Raw genomic sequence first — 19543 nt, 5'->3', positions numbered from 1 at the left:
ATCTCAAAATTAGTAAAACAAAAATAGTAGAATAGAATATGAGAAAGAAGTTTGAATGCCATGCAGAAGATGCTACCAAAACTGACAAAGATGATGACATAACCCAACTTGATGTCCACATTGACTCATGGCATTTAAATACATACATGCGCTGAGCAAGTCTGCCTCTTGTCAGGTCCTCAGCTGGACATTAAGGATACAGAAATGAACATGAATATTCCACCTCGTAATCTAGTGGACACGTAAAACATTAAACTACTAAACACAACACAAAAATAGCCCCGATGCAAACCTTAGCCAACAATTTTAACTATTCTGTATCATATATTTATTATGTATTATATATGTAAATTCAACAATAGAATTAATCTGGGAAGCCTTCATAAAGGTGATGAATTTTAACTCCCATTGTGAAGAAGGAGAAGGACAAGTTTTGGTGGGTAAAACTGAGATAGGCAGATCCGGAAAAATCTATAACTTGAAATATTAGGGAGGCAAGAAAATTGAAGTTGTGGGCAAACGGTAGATACTTAAAAAATATTTCTTGAGTCGAATATATAAGAAAACGTTTAAAAGAAGATGGTAAAAGAAATAAAAACTCAACTTGTAAGAGGACTCTTGCTTAATGAATCCGAAATCTCTGTCCTTATTTCCTGAATAAATATTGATATATTTGACATAAGTATATAAGTTTTTAAGTTACAGAGGAAGGGCATAGTTTTAAAGTTAGTTTAGTAAATATGACCTTGGAGAAGTAATTGTACCTCCTACTCCCAGGTCTGAAAAAATAGACAAACAACTCTGACTACAATACGGCTGAGGATTAGGTAGGGTAAAGTACGTAAAGAACGGAGGATAATACTTGATACCAATAACACACTGAACAAATGTTAGTTCACTTACTTCCCTGAATATTATTACCCTGAGCACTTTGGAACAGGAAATTCTTTTAGTCTGATCTTACTAACATATCATAAAGCACTAGAATATAATGATATTAGAAGACATGACTTTTATGTTTGATTCACAGTACTCTAATAAAAGAAAATTCTCTCTAAGTTATGATTTTATAAATCTGCTTTGCGATTGTCCTCATAGAAAGTACACAAAGCAAATCTTACATGGTTCCATCCGGACCAAATGCATGCTCCTCTTGGACCATGAGCACACGTTCAGTGACTGTGCATCGCTTAAACACGCACTCACTGCACTTTGCTGGTCTAGCCAGTATTTCTATAGTTAGCTGTCAGGTACAAATGAAGGTCCTCATACACTTAGAAAAAAAAAAATCTGCTTCTTTTCGGTACTGTGCCTATTTTTCCCTCCTGTTGCCCATATGGTCCTGCCTGGTGCTTAAGTATAACAGCCACTTGATAACGAGTTATAATGAGTGTTTCCTCAATTTCGAGAAAAGGGAAGGGAGCTACCTGTGTACCCTGGTATCATCTCCTGACATGGGCCAGCCACTCTAGTGTCAAAATGAGAAGGATGTGGACTTCTTGCTTCTTCCCTGAAGCCAGGCATGCCCCTTTCTGTAGCAGTCAGCAGCCCCATTTGCCAGACAGCTCCACACCTTGCCTCCACTCTGCCCCTGAGGCAAGGGAGGTGGAGCAGTGATGTGTCTAAGCCAAGGACATTTCCAGGTGTAGGCTGGGCTCCATCACACCCACAAGGGAAAACCACGCAATGAGGGTCTGCCCACACTTCCTCCCCAGAAAGCAGCACAGTGCTTCTTGTGCAAATGTGCAGGATTTTAATGAGACACTTGCTATCAAAATGTCTGCTCTTAAGCACAGGTGGTTGACCTCTCCAAAAATGGGGGTGTCCTGCCATGAGGAAAGAAAGCCACTCGCCTCAGCAAACAGCACATCACCACCACCATAATGAGTTAGAAACTGGAGTTTCACATTCAGGGACTTCAAAGTAGGAGAGGATAATTTATGGGCAGGAACTACAAGATAATGAAATAATTCAGACCTGCTTTGGTTTTACCAGCACTCATAAATAGGCAATAAGAACACCCCAAACTGTGGAGCTTAAACTAAAAAACAAGGCAATTTCAATAAGGCATGTCAAATACAATTCAACAAACATTTTTAAACAAAACATTATCGAGTATCTAGTGTGTGATTTTTTTCTACTTAATTTGTCTATTACCAGTACAGTCCCTGACTTAATACTTCCTTTGGCCTTGTAACAAGCATTCACACTACTGATCTCTGCTTAATTTGTCTGTCTTTTCCCACTTGCGATTAAAATGCTGCTAGGAATTCAGTGTTTCCCCACAATGAAGGTGACCCTGGAGAAGAAAGGTCTCTCATCATGAAGTGACTACTTCACAGATACCAGCTTCAATCAGCTACACAGGCAATCAAATCCTTTACTGAAACACAGTATCTTTTGGAAACAGAGGTGTCTACTTCCCCAAACCCCAGACACTTCCACCAGCCTTTTTTTTTTTTTTTAATTCCCAGGCTGACTCATTAGAAGATTCACTAAGGCTCATTTCTTTCATTTACTCATTCATTCATTCATTCAACCAATATTGATTATTGATTATGGGACAGGCTCTTAGCTGGAAAAGCTGGAATCAGAGGGGATCAATCAACACAGGGTCTGACGCATGGAGTTGACGGTCTGTGGTTCTGTCTGGTAAACAGGAAGGTTGTGTGAGGCTCTACAATGCTGGCAGCCAGACGGGGTGGCGGTGGGCAGAGCAGTAGAGTGTACACACCGAGAAGCCAGAACAGGTGCTCAAATAGTCTACCACAGTCTTGAGAACTGAGGAGGGGTTGTTTAACATTCTGATCCTTAGTTACCTCATGGATAATTATAGAACCTTCAGAGGGTTGGTGTAGGAGAAAGGAAATCATTCCAGGGAAGCATCCGGCACTAGGCCTGCAAATGCTCAGTAAATGTCAGCTACTACAGAGGCGCCTGGCTGGCTCCTTCAGAAGAGCATGTGCCTCTTGATCTCAGCGTTCTGAGTTCGAGCCCCACATTGGGTGTAGACATTACCAAAATTGTTAACTACCATTATTTTGTCTAGGGTTTTTTTTTTTCAGCTGAGGGTTTGATTTTCTTTTTTAGATCCAGCCTTCAGCCAGCTGCCGCTGCTCATAGCAAGCAGACATGCCTTACTTCTTCTATGCTATAGCACTGATTAAAAATAGATTTTCATTCCCCCCAAGGACAAAGCAAAATCTGTGCACCTGTGCTTTCTCATTTCCCTAGGTAAACCCTGTCAGCCCACTGACAATATGCTCTTCAAACAGGTTTTGGTCTCCACCCAGGCTCACCCATGTCTGCAAGACTAAAGAAATTCGGGAATCATTCCCTGTAGAGAAGGGAAACTTGCTCATTAGACAAGAATTCTTAAGTCACTTTTGCCACAATTGTCATAAACCTATTTTTATTAGCTCTAGAAAATCAATTGCAACTTTTAAAAAGCCTCCGATGAATTATAAGAGACATTGCCTGGTATTAAAGTTTTACTCAATACAAACTCTGGTGGAGCGGAGGGGGGAGTGGGCCCACGCCCATCGGCTCCTACAGAGGACATTCCAACCTCACCCTGCTGGACACTAGATTCTTTAATCTAAAATTATTATGTCCTTGGTATTTCTGGGCATTTAATGCCCTGTGCTATATCTCTCTCCTGTGAATTCTGGGTGTGTTTATCTTCATTTACAGAGACAATTTAAACATCTTCACATGTAATAGTTTTGTCCGCCTCAGCCTAATGATTAGCAGTGTGGAGAAATATTTCAAGGATATTTCTATGGTTCATTAGCAGTCAAATATTCCAAACTCCCCAACTTGATTCCAAATGCCCTGAGAATGAATCAAGTCTTTTCCACTTTCCACCCCATGGAAACATGCACGTCACCTGTGAATATACAGTAATGAATGGAAAAAGCACAGCAAAGTCATGTTGGGGCTGGAAGAAACCTGGCTGTGTGGCGCTGTGGCTCTCACTGCTCTCTGGGCCCAACGCAGCTGACTCCCCAGTGCACCCTGAGCAGGTGCACAGTCTGAGCAGGTGCAGGTGGGCGCTCTGAGTGTGGGTGGCGGGACCCTGTGGGGCAGCAAATGCAGCCAGTGTTGGCTCATTTCTGATCCTTAATCACAGGAGGCATCGGGAAAGAGCATAAGAAGACTGGATGTCAAGCCAAGAAAGACACACCTACACTCTTCCTTCCGCCAGGACTGCCCCACGCCTCTCCCTTCTCCCCAAGCCTTGCTTCCTCCCCCGAGGCTCCCCCCTTTCCCAAACCCCACCCCCTTTATCCACACCCATCCCAGATCCCATTAGCTCCAGGCCCCTCCCCTCTTCCCACTGCCCTGGATGCGAATCCATTTCCTTCAAAGCCTCGCAAGAAACCACGAATATGGACATTCTGCAAAGCTCCATCCTCTCCCTCTTGCTTATTTTCCTCTTCTTTTCTCTCAGAAATCCCTTTTTCTCCCACAAATTCAACCTCCATTATAATGTCATGATTAATAGTAGATGTTCTGGTACCAGATGCTCTACCATTTTCAGCCACAGGACGGTAGACACGTTATGTAAAATCCCTCCCTTAGTTTCCTCTTCTGTAAAATAGGAATAACAGTACCTCAGCATGTGTCAGCTATTGTGAGGATTAAAGGCGTTGATCTATATATGCACGGTGTTAACAAATACTCCTGTTTAAGTCTCAGCCCCTTGAAAAGCATTAGAATCGGGGCACCTATCAGGGAAATACAAATCAAAACTACAATGAGATACCACCTCACACCAGTGAGAATGGGGAAAATTAACAAGGCAGGAAACCACAAATGTTGGAGAGGATGCGGAGAAAAGGGAACCCTCTTGCACTGTTGGTGGGAATGTGAACTGGTGCAGCCACTCTGGAAAACTGTGTGGAGGTTCCTCAAACAGTTAAAAATAGACCTGCCCTACGACCCAGCAATTGCACTGTTGGGGATTTACCCCAAAGATACAAATGCAATGAAACGCCGGGACACCTGCACCCCGATGTTTCTAGCAGCAATGGCCACTATAGCCAAACTGTGGAAGGAGCCTCGGTGTCCAACGAAAGATGAATGGATAAAGAAGATGTGGTTTATGTATACAATGGAATATTACTCAGCTATTAGAAATGACAAATACCCACCATTTGCTTCAACGTGGATGGAACTGGAGGGTATTATGCTGAGTGAAGTAAGTCAGTCGGAGAAGGACAAACATTATATGTTCTCATTCATTTGGGGAATATAAATAATAGTGAAAGGGAAAATAAGGGAAGGGAGAAGAAATGTGTGGGAAATATCAGAAAGGGAGACAGAACGTAAAGACTGCTAACTCTGGGAAACGAACTAGGGGTGGTAGAAGGGGAGGAGGGCGGGGGGTGGGAGTGAATGGGTGACGGGCACTGGGTGTTATTCTGTATGTTAGTAAATTGAACACCAATAAAAAAAAAATAAAGTATAAAAAAAAAAAAAAAAAAAAGAATCGGGGCACCTGGGTGGCTCAGTGGTTGAGTGATCGCTCAGGTGGTGATCCTGGGGCCCTGAGGTCCTGGGATCAAGTCCCGTATCCGGCTCCCAGCAGGGAGCCTGCTTCTCCCTCTGCCTGTGTCTCTGCTTCTCTCTCTCTCTCTGTGTCTCTCATGGATAAATAAAAATCTTTTAAAAAGAGAGAGAAGTATTATTACTGCTATTTCTGAATGCAGATGCCGCTCTCATCCTAGTGACACTAAGAAATCCCACATTCATCTCCAAATCCAAATGTCCAAATCTGCACTCATGAGACCAGCATATCCCCAACCTGTTCTGTAAATCTTCCTGACTCCACTGTGATGTCCTCATTTCCCCATTTCTCTGCCCAGAAGCTTGAAGAGGGCGCTTCTGTGGCCACTGCCCTTCCCCTCCATTCCCAATCAAGGAATCAGGGCTAAGGACTAACTTTCCTTGAGCTCCTCCCTTCTGCCCGGACCTGTGCTCCAGGGCCCCCATTGGGGTGACTCCCATCCAGCCTTCACCACTTCCCCAAAAAAATCTGATGTGCGATGTGACCCACCTTCTTGGTCTTTGCACAGACCACCACACTCAGGGATTGTTAGGCATTTGTGTAATGAATGGGAGTGGGGGTTGGCAGGGGAGCCACGTGAGAAGTACACACTGCTGGCCGTGGCCGGACAAGGGTCCCCCTCGTCACTCGCTGTCCCATGCACCATGTGCTGTGAGATGGGCCACTCACTCCCACCCAATACCCCAAGGGCAAGCAAGGTGGCTTTTGCACAGCCTGGCATGGCAGACACAGGAAGCACGCCCTGAACAAATCAGATTTAAAATCTCTGCAGGGCCTCTACACCCCTCGGCTGAACCCCTTCTGGGGCTGCTCCCAGGCCTCTGTCTCCTCCCATCCTGTGCTCATGTGTATGGGTGCATGTGTGCATGCACATGGGTGGGTGGGCACCTGCACGTGCTTGTGTGTGTGTGTGGTCTACTTCAGCACACCCTGGAGGGCCCCTGTTCTGCCTCAAATGCCTTATCACAGTGGGTCCTCCTGAAGGCATGACCTAGTGGACCTGGTGGATACACTGTCTTCATCTTGATGGAGTACTTCATCTCCCCCTGACACTTTTGGGATAGGATACCAGTATAATATTGTAATATTGTGGGGCTACGTCTTAAGAGGACTGGGGAAGGCAACTTCTTCTACAGGGGCCCAAATCTCACAATGCTTCTCCATTGGTGTTGAGCTCTTCCCTCCTATATGTTCCTGGCTCTGTCTGGAAGCTCTCCCTCCCTCTTTTTCACCTGGTCAATTCCTGTTCATTCTACCATTTCCTTCCCTGCCATGTGAGCTCCTCTCCATTGTACCTCTAGAAGAATCTTTATTCTTCTCTGGATTACCACATATAGTAGCCTAAGTTGTTCACTGTGCAACTCCAGTGGGTGCTGTTTTCATAGCTGTTTCACACAGGAATACATATGAGCAGTGTCCTCCTGGGGTTGTGCAAGGCTCCTATATGACATAATGCTCTTTCTTTTGTTCTTCTTCTGCAAAGTAAAATCTTGTTTTTGTGAAATTTCTTCTCATCTGCTACTGAACTCTTCATCTGAGGAGCAGGTTTTTCCTTCAGTCTAGGACAACCTCTAGCACATTCCAGTGACAGGTGGCTCTCTCTAAATATATAAATATATGATCCAAATGATTGGTTAATTCTAGTGAATTGACAATTCTCCACTAGCTCTTCAACCACACTTCTAACTTAATGAAAATTTGGGAGCTATCCTGGTGCACACTGTATCTTGGGGAGGTGGGGTGCTTAAATAAAAACCCAGGAAAAGAAGGTGTGGAATAAAACTGTGTGGACAAGGGGAAAACAAAGTCTCAAGCACTCTGCATGATTCTGATCAAATGCTGTGTTCCCATGGGATTGCCCACCTGCATGCATACAGAGCCCAGAGTGTTCAAAGAGAAGCAAACAAGTAAACAAACTGACAAAAAGGAGATCTCTGTGCTTTGGGAGGAAATGTTGACATTCCTTGTCTTTGCCCTGGAAAAGGTCAAAGGAATCTCTCAGTGGAGGCATTGAAACAAGGATGCAAGGGCCCCTTATGTGCAAAGGGAGAGCTGCTGACTACTGTGTCCACCCAGACAGGGTGTGGGCTCCTGGAATGGGGATGGATGCACTCTCACCTTGTCGGATTTGAACCTCTCTCCATCCCCCTCCAGTGCAGGTGGCCGCCGTCAGGAATCCGCGAATTATGGACCAAGATATTTTGGTAAAAAATGTTACCCTGAAAGATTAGACCTCCATTTTCAATAGACTTTGAGTTAATGTAATGAAGATAAGCTAAACTCTGCATAACTGTCCCAAATTACAATCCCTCACACATTGCAGCAGGATGTGCTGCAGATCACCCCAAGGATCGGACCCCCTCAAAATGAATAGTGCCGCCGCAGCCTGTGCTTAGGGGTCATTCTGCCTTGTTCGAACGTATTGTTTTGATTCAAATTATTTCTGGAGCAAGACAATTGTGTCTGGGCTACATAATTCCCCGAATTCTCCCAAGACACTGTTGTTGGAAGGATGGGAGTTGGGGGGGGGTTATTAGCAGCTCCAGACACATGCCTGCACTCCCTCCCCTGGGCCTCTCTTGCTCCCCGGGAATAGAGACCAGCTTTTCAGTGTTCACCTCAGAGAATTATTTTCCATTTTAGGGGGAGACAGGAGGAAAACTTCAACATATTTACAATAGTCATAAATAGCACAGTGGCTGAAAAAAAAATTCTAGAGAGAGAATAGACAGGATCCTGAAAGATCTATTTGTAGAAAGTCTTGCTAACAAGCCAGAAGCCAGAGCTTTAAGATCACTCATGTAAATACCTCCCAGGATGTCTTCCCTGATTAAGGATGTGTGAGGGTTATTGAGTTTTGAATTAGATGCACTTTAATAAAACAGTAGAATGTTCTTATCTGATTGCACCTATATTGATTGTGTTAAAGAGGTCTATCCTTGGATCAGGGTCAATGATTTTACATAAACTTACTAGGACTCAGACTGGGGATTCATTTTTGGATTCTTGCAGGCTATCCAATTTGTTAGATTTCAGTAATCTAAGGAATTTAAGAGCATGCCTCTTGTTGAAGAATTTTTTTTTTTTGCTTATGTTATATTTTGCTTGACCTCCCCAATTACATATGCCACTGAATTATCTTTTAATGACTTGCATTAAGTAACATGATTTATTTCAATTGTTTTTAAAGTTAAAGAAGTGCTTTTTTTACAAATGTTAAATGCATAGTTAAGTATCACGTATGGAAGTTAGCTAGACATCTACACAAAGTGGCATGCACAATTCAAAATGAAAATGCATAATGTGTTCAAATGTTCAATCAATATGCATTCAACAATAGTAAACTTCAGATTACTAGTTATGTTGTTTCTGATGCCTTCTAGAAAACCAATATGTGCAAGTAAACTCATGGGTAACCTCCTACTTATTAGTACTGTAAACCTCACTACTGCAAGGAAAGACATTAACTGAGCTGAAGTTTGGCACATTTTCAAATGCCAAATGTATAACATTGCATAATGCTATAATATAATTTAATAAATAAAATATGTAAAATGAAGGCATTAACAAAGACATCTTTGAAGATTTTCCTAAATTGCAGAGATATTTTTAACATACCTTTTAGATTTTACAAATAAGACAAAACCAACACCTCATATTAGAATTAATTAATTCTTTCATTCAACATTTTTTTTCTAGATCCTACTATGCTCTGTCACTGTTGTAGGAATTGGGATCATGATGGTGAATGAGACAGATGGAATCTTTATGGAGCCAATGAGTAAGTTCAGATGACAGATAAGAATAAGTAAACAAAGAGAAATGTACAACTTCAGACAAAAGGGGGACACCTATGCCCAGCAGAGTCATGGAAAGATGGAGGCAAGAGTGGGGATTTCTGGATGGTACGAGTGCGGTCATCGTCTTGGAGGAACTAAGAGATTAACAGCAACATAGCTGAAGGGAAGGAAAGGAAAATGTGAAAATGTGTGGGAGAAAAATTAGCAAAGATGGATACCAGGTGTACACATGGGTTTACTATGTCTTAGAAACATGATGGCTAAGAAGGAGTGAATGAAGAGAGCCCAGAGGATAAAACACCACAAAGGACACACCGAGAACCTTTGATTTTATTTAAGAGTGTTGGAAATCGACTTTGTAATTTAAGTAGGGGACTAATGTGTTCTCATTTGTGATTTAAGATATCACACTGGCTGCTGTATGGAGCATGAATTGGTAAGTGCATGAGTAGAAGCAGCAAGATAAATACAAAGCATGTCAAGCACTGCTAATACCTACTCACACCTCTTCCCCTTTACATACTTAATAAAAGAATTCAGCATTGGTTCTGGGCAACAGTGTGACCACCTCGGCAACTATGTTCACCTGTCCTCTCTCAGGCGGGAGTTGCTGGTGATGTGTAAACAGAAGCTGTCATGAATTTGCTGGACATGGAGACAAGCATGTGGCATGCATCCTACATCCTTCTTGGTTCTTGCTGTGTGTGGTCAGCAATGTGACTTTGATGGCAGGTGGCAATGAGGCATGTGGCTTGGACCACGGGGTACCTCTAGGATGGCAGAGCAGGAAGCCAGAGGATGCCTGCTTCTGGAATTCTGTGTGAAAGCATGAGCTCCCACTTCCCCTAGGTTTATAGTGGGTAGATCAAATTCTGACCAATTCAGTGGATGACAATGGTTCCATGAGACATGAGGATACTTGGATTGGGCACAGTGCAGAAGGTGGGGATAGATGGACGTCAAAGTTTATTCTGAAGGTAGAATCATGAATGATTAGCCAATCTGAATCTCTGGGACTAATATGGACTGTGAGAGAAAGAGGTGAACAGGGATAGCTTCTAGAACTCTGGCCTGAATTACTGGTTGGATTGTAGGCATGGATTGACCAAACCAGCTCTGTGCATATAATTACCAAGGGACAGCTTTATGATGCAAGTATGAGCAACTTACCTATAAATCACTTCCATGTTTTTCAGTAAAAACAGGGTCCTCAGCTGAGAGTGAGATGCTGGTGGCATCGGACCCTTGAGGAGAGAGGGCAGGTGCAGAACAGACATCTGAGAGCAGAGGTGAATGAATGGAACTGGGGATGTGTACTGACATAATCTTCCCACCACCAGCTGAATCATGAGATATTTTTCCCAGACCGCATTCAATTCATCTGGGCACAGAGTTAACAGAGTTGGATCTAATCAAAATGGTGGTTTTACTTAGAGAGTGCAGTGGAGGGTTGGAGGGGCCAGGGCCCCAAGGATGTATTGGGGAGTCACCACAGTGATGGACCACGCCACCTAAACTGGCTGGGTGGGTGAAGGAGAGGAAGTGGGATGGATGCCAGGAAGGGTGGCATACATGCATGAGGAGGTTCAGTTTAGATGAAATCATATTGGCATCAAAGTACCCGAGTAAGTGAGCTGGAAAGATGAGAGCTTGGGTCAGAGATGCTTTAATTAAAGATTTGGTAGGGAGTGTGGCTACTGGTAATAATAAGTACAAGAAACGGTGGCAGAAATGGATGGCAGCAGTGGGAGGAGGAGATTATTATTATATTGGAGGTGAGGGGATTGAGGGGCAGTGTGTATTTGATGGTATTTTACCTGGATGTGAAAGTCACCAGAGATGATGAACAATGCATTGCTGGTGTGGGGGAAGAAAGGGAGAGAGGCAGGGATGGGGGCAGGGGGAAGGTGTGGGCACTGAACTCGGCCGGGGAGGATGGCAGATGATGCATGTCAACAAGGACAGGTAGCACTTGGCATAATGTAATGACGTGTCCTTCAGGCACCCTGGTGGGCTACTCTGCTTGGTTTTTCTTGTTTGTTTTATGGAAGAGACAGGAAGTGATCAGGAAAGAGAAAGGAGGACACCACTTCATCTCCAGGCCCTGTAGTCTACATCACGTGGGAGGCAGCCATAACCTGAGAGAGTTGCAGGGAGAACTCTGGGTTCAGAGGGGTAGTTAGATCTGTGTCAGAGCAGGAAGGTGATGTGTGGATTCCACACAGAGAATACCATGGAGGCCAACACCTGGACTATTCTTCAGACCAGAACATATGGAAAGCATCTTTATTTTGGAGGGTGGGATCAGGGCGTGAGGGAAGGAGAGAATGCTCCCTATTGTTGCTTCATTAGTAGGTACACCTGATGCCAAAGCTCTGAGGATCATCCAGTTCCCATTTCCTCTCAGAGAACATATGTGAAAGTCAAAATTGGACAAGTTTGGTCAGGCGATCTGTTGAACTAGCCCTACCCTAAACCTTCCCTATGGTTGAGAGGAAAGGTCAGTGATTGTCACACATAGACATCGTAGTGTTTTCTCTTAGGAAATGTCCAGATGCAGAGTGGTATGTCCTTTTAGCATTCATTCCTAAAACATGACACTGGATATGCTTGATGTTCTTACCAAATCTAGAAATCCATAACTTCAAGCTATTCTTGGAGTATAAGACATCAAAATGAGGTTTTAGGGACAGAAATTCTAAGACCCAAAAATGTGGACACCAACCCTCCTTGAGCTGTGCCTCTCCTCCACACAAACACACACACATTCTCCCCCTGCCTACTTTATGTGGGTCATTCAAACCTCATTGAACCCTCTCTTTTATGCTCTCTGGGTGCCCTCCAGAGAGGGCACTATTAGGTAACTATTAGGTAGTTACAAGATTGTGTCATCTGTGTTCTTGTCTTTTTACTAGATGTGAAGTTTGCTATCCTTTCTCTTTGTGTCTCCAGGACTCAACAATTGGTAAGCTCTTAGGAAATGCTTCTTGTGTAAAGTAAAATAAATAAGTAAATGCCTTGAGATACATCACACAAGTAGGAGACATTGTTCTGTTTTCAGGAGCCCAGACATAGACACAAGGACAGAGTTTCTGCCATTCTCCATTTGGCCAACTGTATTCGCCTTCTTCTTCTCCGCAGAAGCCAAGCTTGGTGGAGGCCAAGGAAACGGATGGCCATTGCCATGGCTGGGACAGTATTTTTCATACCAGCTGTCATTTACCCAGGCAAGGGGGACCGTGGGAGCATCCATCCACCACATGCAGAAGCCCCATCATCATGCAAGAAACTCGCAGACATTTCTTGATCCACTTAGTCATTGGTGACCTCTTCACTCTGCCTGCCTCAAAGAATCAAAGGCTGAAAAAAAAGCATATTTCAGTGATGCCATTTACACATTTCAAGAATGTTCTCCAATAGGCTCTTCCAAAAACAAAGGAGCGCCTAAGTGTATTACTGAAGCTAAAGAGCACAGAACAGCATCACCAGTCAAGGCCGCCCGCAGGGACATTCCTCCAGGCATGGTCACCTCATGCAGTACCTGTCCAAGCGAGGGCCACACACAGACCCAAATCATCCTGCAAGGGGAGGCGACCTTCAGGGATCTTGGCCTCCATAGATAACGACTCAACCTAGTCAACAGCACTTTGTCCCAAGGCCAGCATCCCCCGAATCAGGGAACTAAGGAAAAATTTGAAGATACAATTAAAACAAACCACAAAGAATTAAGAAAAAAAGGGTTGCCTGTGAGCAAGACAAAGAGGGGGTTTCGTTTCATAGTTTCGTGGCTGTCAGAAGGAGACCACAGAGCGTCTGCCCACATCTGAGTATAGGCACATGTCACACTCCAAAGCCACGTGCAGATGGCAATCCAAATCCCACAGCCACAAACCTGCTGAGGAAAGGCAGTGGCGCTGGCTGGTGTGATTCTTGTGCCAACTGTGCATTTGGGAGTTACTGTGGGAAGAAGCTCTAGATTCAGCGCTGGCTTAGTATTTGCAGATGGGGGTCCTGGGAGCTGTGACAGACCCCCACTATGCCTTGGACCGCCTCGGCTGGGGACCCAGGGCCAGCAAACATGCCAGCAGGAGAAGGCGAGCTGCTTCCAAGATTCAGTGGTAACGTGAACACACAGAAGTGTTTCCAGGGAAATGGGCGAAGGAGGAAGAGAGGCTCATTTGTCTGTGGGGAGTTGAGGGGGGGAGACAACAGAATCCTTGGGGCCTGAATAGTTGCTGTTGGCTGTGAATAGTGACCATTGACAGGCTGAGGAAACACAAGATCCTTCTTGCATCTAAATTTTGGGTCCTGAGACCAGACACAAAAACTGTTTGGGGAACCACTACTGATCCTTGCCAAAATTTTTATTGGTTTGTGGTGAGATCAGAAATAAATGACAGTGTAGAGTTTTGGTTGTTGTCTTTTTTTTTTTTGAAAAGCCAAGTAGATTCATAATTTCATCTTATTTTCACTAATTAACCTTCTTTCCCTTTTCAATGTTAAGATGTCTTTTCTCTTTCATGATTTTAATGATATATATGAGGTGAAAGCCACATCCATCTGGTCTGACTTAGAATGTTCTCGTTGGCACATTGTGAGCTGGGCAGCCCTTCCAAACCTCTGCTTGCTTTGGAGGTTGGAGCTGGGCAGGAGACCACCCCTGGAGAAGAGCAGCCGCTGCTCCAGAGGGCAGTCTTGACTCTTGCGTTGAAAACTTTAGCACAAAGGATGAATACCTACCATTTGCTTCCATGTGGGTGGAACTAGAGGGTATTATGCTGAGTGAAATAAGTCAAATAGAGAAAGACAATATCATATGGTTTCACTCATAGAATATAAGAAATAGTGAAAGTGACCATAAGGGAAGGAGGGGAAAGTGATTGGGGAAAAATTAGAGAAAGAGACAAACCATGAGAAACTCCTAACTCTGGGAAACAAAGGGTTGCAGAAGGGGATGAGGGTGGGGGATGGGGTAACTGGGTGATGGGCATTAAGGAGGGCATGTGATGGGATGACAACTGGATATTATGGTATATGTTGGCAAATTGAATTTAAATAAAGTATTTTTTTTCAAAAAAAGAAAACTTTCAGTAGAATCTGGAATTACAGTAACATTGTGTGTCCATGATACTTTAATTAAAAAAAAAAAAAAGATGGAAAAAAAACTTTCAGCAAAAATTCCAACAATACCCAAGAGCCTGAAGGAAGTTCTGTTGTGCAACTTGCCCTGCTGTGTGAGTGAGCAAGTGTCCCAGACCCTCTCTTTCACCTCCTCCCACCCTGGAGGCATTTCATAAATCAGCAGAACTCCAAGGGTTCCTCCAAACATACCCCAGGGAGCCCAGAGGCTCCGCTATCAGGGCAGGGCACTGGCATCCCTAAGTGGAATGAAAATCTCAAGGTCAGAGAGGCAGGTTTGCCTCCTTTATCCTTCCCAGAATGTAAGTCATCCCAAGATACAGTTCTAAGAACAGAACAGAAGATACATCTGCTCGTTACTCATAAAAGCAGGGCATTATGAATGACTCATGATTAGTGGGTTTTTTTTTTTTTGTTTTTTTTTTGTTTTGTTTTGTTTTTCAGAAAATGGTCTCCCGAAGACTCCCTCTCTCTGGAAGTCTCTTTGCAGGCGTCCTTCTGCTTCAGATTTTTAGAACATCTTGCCCTTCATCCGCCCCTGCTTTTTCTTGTTTTCTTTCCTTTTTTAACCTTGCTAACCCTAGACACCTTCCTTCTCCAATTGGAAGCACTGGTGGTAGAGAAATTTACTGAAAAGCTGCGTGATGGAGTCCAGAGAGCAATGATCTGGTCCTCACAATAGATTCTTTGATCTTAGACATTTTGGGGGCTTACTCTCTCTGCTGAAATGATCTCTAGTATCTCTTTCAGCTCTACGCATCTGACCGAGGATGGGTTCAAGGCAAATGTGTTTTCTTTGTCCGTGATCACCGGAATGCTCCCAGAATCTGGTTGGAGCTAGTGTGTGCCTGGATGGGATTCCGTTCAGCCATTAATTCATTCACTTATCCCCTCACATTCACTCAGTCAACTGCTTATTTATCAAATTTTATTGAACAACTACCCCCTGTGCTTAACAACATACAAAACTGGAATGGGAATTGTTGCCTTCTCTGCACACAGGCTGGCTTTCTCCTCTCCTCTGTCGAGTCTTCATTCACTTTTTCCAAAGTTTTCCCAACCGTGCTTTGTTCAGACTTCAGTTGTGAGATTTATGGTGCTGTTATTTTTAATCGTTTCCACGTCTGCTTCCCTGACTATAACGTGAGCTCCTGAGGTAGGGACTGGGTCTTAGCATTCCCCATGCCAACAGTTAACTTTAAGTCATGCTTACTAAGTTCTAGGTGTTATGCTAGCCAATTTACATAATATGAAGCCATTTAAACCTGGCAGTTAACCCACCATTTATTTATTATTGTCATCCTCACCATATAGATAAAAAATTGAGGCTCAAAGAGTTTAAGTAATTTGCCCAAGTCTACATAGATAGTAAGTGATAGGGACAGGATTCAAACCCAGTAGAGTGGTCCTTAATTCCACACAGTAAGCATCATTTATTGGGCCTCTATGCAGCCTTACCATTTATTGAACAAATTGAAGAAGTGACAATACCCATTGGCCTCATAAGAATGTTGAGGTGACATAATATGCAATAATTATGCGCAATATATAATACACCCAAAAAGCAGAAAATTTGTGTTGATCTTCAGATTCTGAAATCCTATTTTCTTGCATAAGCTTAATAGTGTATATCTCTATTTATTGTATAATATCTCACATTATATTAATTACATAACTCTTTGGGAGCATTCCATGATAAACTCTTCCACTGAACTGAACATATTTCTTATCTCCTGAGCCCTGCTCTAATTCTCCTTCCAAATCAGTCTGCTAAGTTTAACTTGTAAATACATTTACTTGCTTCGTCCAGGTTTTAGTCAGAGGGAAAAGAAATTGCAATTAGGTTGAAAATTCGTGATTTTAGAAATGAGAAATAAATCTCAAGGTGTAGACTTGATTGAAAATATTTCAATGAATAAGTGGACAAATTAAAAACTGTGCTTTCAGCCTTTATTATTCACTGAATATTGACCAAATAAATGTTGAACCGTGGGCTGTTCACAGATTAATTTGCCAGTTCAATGTGCAAGGTCCTTTGAGGTTTTCTCAAGCTGGACTCAGTCCTCAGTTAATTTCATTACAGTTTGAAGAGACCAGATAAAAAGGAAGATGAATGATATGTGAAATTAGTATTTTCCCCCTCCAGGGCTAATCTACAAATCAGATATTATCAATTTTTTATCCCATTCCCAAATCAAATAATTTCAGAGACTCCATACTGGCTGAGTTTGAAACAGAAATCCCCAGTGACCTGAGACTCACAGCTGTGGTTGACTTGCTCCTTCCTCAAGTTAGAAGCAGATTCATTAATTGGGACTTAGACTCCAGCCCGGCTCCCAGGCGAGGGGAGGGGTGGCCCGGGAGCCTGGCAACTGCCCACAGGCCTGGAAGAGCTAGATCCAAATACATCAGTACTTCTTTTTAAAAGATACAATAGGAACTTGTGAAGATTCCTTTTTTATTGGTCATTTAATTCTCCTCTCTTTCAAGACATTCTTCAGTAATGTGGTCCTCTTAGCATCTTAAATCCCTCGCAGGCTGTGACAAAGACACCATTCAGGGTTCTGCTGAGCCAAGCTCTGTGATATCACAAACACAGGAACTGGGAAGCCACAGCATGTTCCCAAGGAAAGACTCACAGCCACAGAGTTGGCAGAGGGCAGCCACCGTTTCAAGAAGAGAAGCTGGCGTGAATATATTTGAAACAAAAGGCCAAGTGAGGCCGGGCCCATTTTCCACGGAGAATAGAAAGCTATAATCAACAAAACCACCTAGTTCTGTTTTCTTCCACTCCTCTTTCCTCTCATCTTCCCGCCAGCATTACTGAATTAGCCCTGCCACTGTCTGTGGTACAAATCCTGTGAGTCACAGAAATGTGACGTTCCTGGGAAATGTGAAGTGTGACTCGATGGGTCATCCACCATAGTTGCTGCTTTGACTGGCAAGCTAACCGAGAAGGCAAATATGCATTTTGTCTACTGAAAAACTGATTTTTATATGCAGATGACGTATCCTTGAGACCCAAAGTATTGTATCGTTCAACAGCGATAACATCATTACAGTACTATGGGCTGTCTACATCCTTCCCCCTCAAAACAAAGCAAACAAAAATGTGAGGAAGGCTGAATGAGCTGTAATGATCCCAAAAAATCAAGAAACTTTAAGAAATAATTTGCTTCATCTCCATTATCAGTGAATGAACCCAGAAGTCCTCGATGATCAATAAACCACTCTGCTATTTAAATCATTTTACCAAGAGAATATAACAAAATCTGCCTCCCAATATCTAGAACAAAGATATTTGGAGGCCTAATACCCTTCGGTATTACATTCTTGTTAGTGTATATTGCATATTGTTACCAGATAATACAACTGTTATGTAGCATTGTTACAGTAACTCAAACTGGGCCTCTTCAATTATACTTGTTCAACAATGAAGAATCCTTAGCATCTCTCCCACAGGATAAAAGCAAATTGTAGAAATTCTTTTCCTCTAATGGCAATATTCAACAAAAGGCCATTGCTTTTGAAAGTCCAATTTAATTAAGGTCTTTGAGAAGCGGTGGACATTTTGCAATTTCACTTAAAGCCCAAAACCGTGGCAGAGTATTTGACTTATGAACAATGTTAACAAAGCCCAGAAAGCTGGCATTAAGGTCTCCAAATTTTCTTTTGCTCGTTTAAAGCGAAGTTCTGGAGAAGCAAGGCGGTGGTTCTCTCCTCCCTCGGTCAGCGAGCCCACAGGCCTCCCTCATCAGGTCGTTGAGTTTGTGGCTTTTAGAAAATCCCTCCCTGAAGCTATTTCCAACCAGGCTGTTCTCTCTAAAGATGTCTACGGCTTTCCCTGAAGAGCACCCATGGGAGGAAATTGGCACTGTGGTTGGCTGTTGTCCCTCCTAGAGACGGTGGGCATTAGTTCTGTCCAGCTGCTCCATCGAGTCCTAAAACTCCTGACTGAGGTGGTTTTGAGTTATTCTGGCCCCAACAGGTCACCCTTACCACCTGCCTCCAATTGTCCCTCACCTGCTCGTGTGCTAACCCCCAGCAGAATGATATGCCGTGTTACAAAAGATCAACAGGAAAAGTCCTGTTATCCTGTTCTTTCTCTGTGTGTGACCCCAGGAAGGAGCATTAATCTCTCTGGTTTTCATTCATTCCCTTAAGGGCTACAACAGAACCCACTCCCCTCATCATAGGGGCATTTTGAGGCTTAAAGGAGATCATGCTTGTTAAGCACTCATCCGAGCACCTTGCATAGAAAGAGATGTTAGCATAGCTGTTATTTTGGAGACTCAAGATACAAGAATAAAAACCTCGGGAAAGCAACAAGAAGAGAAAAATGATGAGTGAGCTACAGGACGGAAATAGATGAAAACCCACAATTACAAAAAGGTTTGTCATCAACTAGTCATCCCGCTCTGTGAAAAGCTATGCAGAAAGGATGCTCGCCCTCATTACCGCTGCAGTCCATGTTCCAAGACGGCACCTTCAATTCATTTAGAATAACATGGAGTGTAAATAAAGAAATGCTGGATGTTGAGAATGTGTCTATAATCTGGGAGGAAGAGTCATTTGTCGGTCTACTCTCCCTGCTAGGTGTGTTTTGCATACATTTTCATAATCGTGACAAAATGTGGTCAGTCCCAGCTTGAGGCAGGTGCCCAGAGATAATGAATGCCTGACTGAGCATTGCACAACGGGCCTGGCAGCAGCCCTGCCCAGTCTCGTGTGCACCTACAATTCGAGGAGGACAACAGTGGCAGAGACAGACAGCCACGGGAAGACATGCAGCTCCGAGTTGGCATGAGGTTGACAAGCCATGTATGTGATGGGAAGATTTCAATGTCAATGTATTTCATGCAGTGGTGAGTTTATAACTGAAGCCCAAAGGGCTAGATATTCAGACTCAGGAAATAAGGAGAAAGAGGAGACTAGCATTTTCTGATGAGCCCAGAGTCGTCTGTGAGGATGATTCCCTGCAGTGAGTGCTAGGGAAAGGATAAGGTGTGGCTCAGGGTTCAACCTCCCCTCA

The 19543-nt window shown here is 43.4% G+C and overlaps 1 long non-coding RNA gene across 1 annotated transcript; it reads right to left on the bottom strand.

The window, feature by feature from the left end:
- Nucleotides 1-7690: 7690 nt before the first annotated feature.
- LOC140617166 (uncharacterized) lies at nucleotides 7691-17036 on the bottom strand. The gene is made up of 3 exons (XR_012017393.1): nucleotides 16774-17036; nucleotides 10543-10616; nucleotides 7691-7791 (listed from the first exon to the last, which is right to left on the bottom strand). It is a non-coding gene; the product is annotated as an uncharacterized lncRNA (long non-coding RNA).
- Nucleotides 17037-19543: the final 2507 nt, after the last annotated feature.

This window comes from Canis lupus, chromosome 1, assembly GCF_048164855.1.
Source record: "Canis lupus baileyi chromosome 1, mCanLup2.hap1, whole genome shotgun sequence".
Lineage (NCBI taxonomy): Eukaryota > Metazoa > Chordata > Mammalia > Carnivora > Canidae > Canis > Canis lupus.
This window is presented reverse-complemented; position numbering and strand designations above follow the sequence as displayed.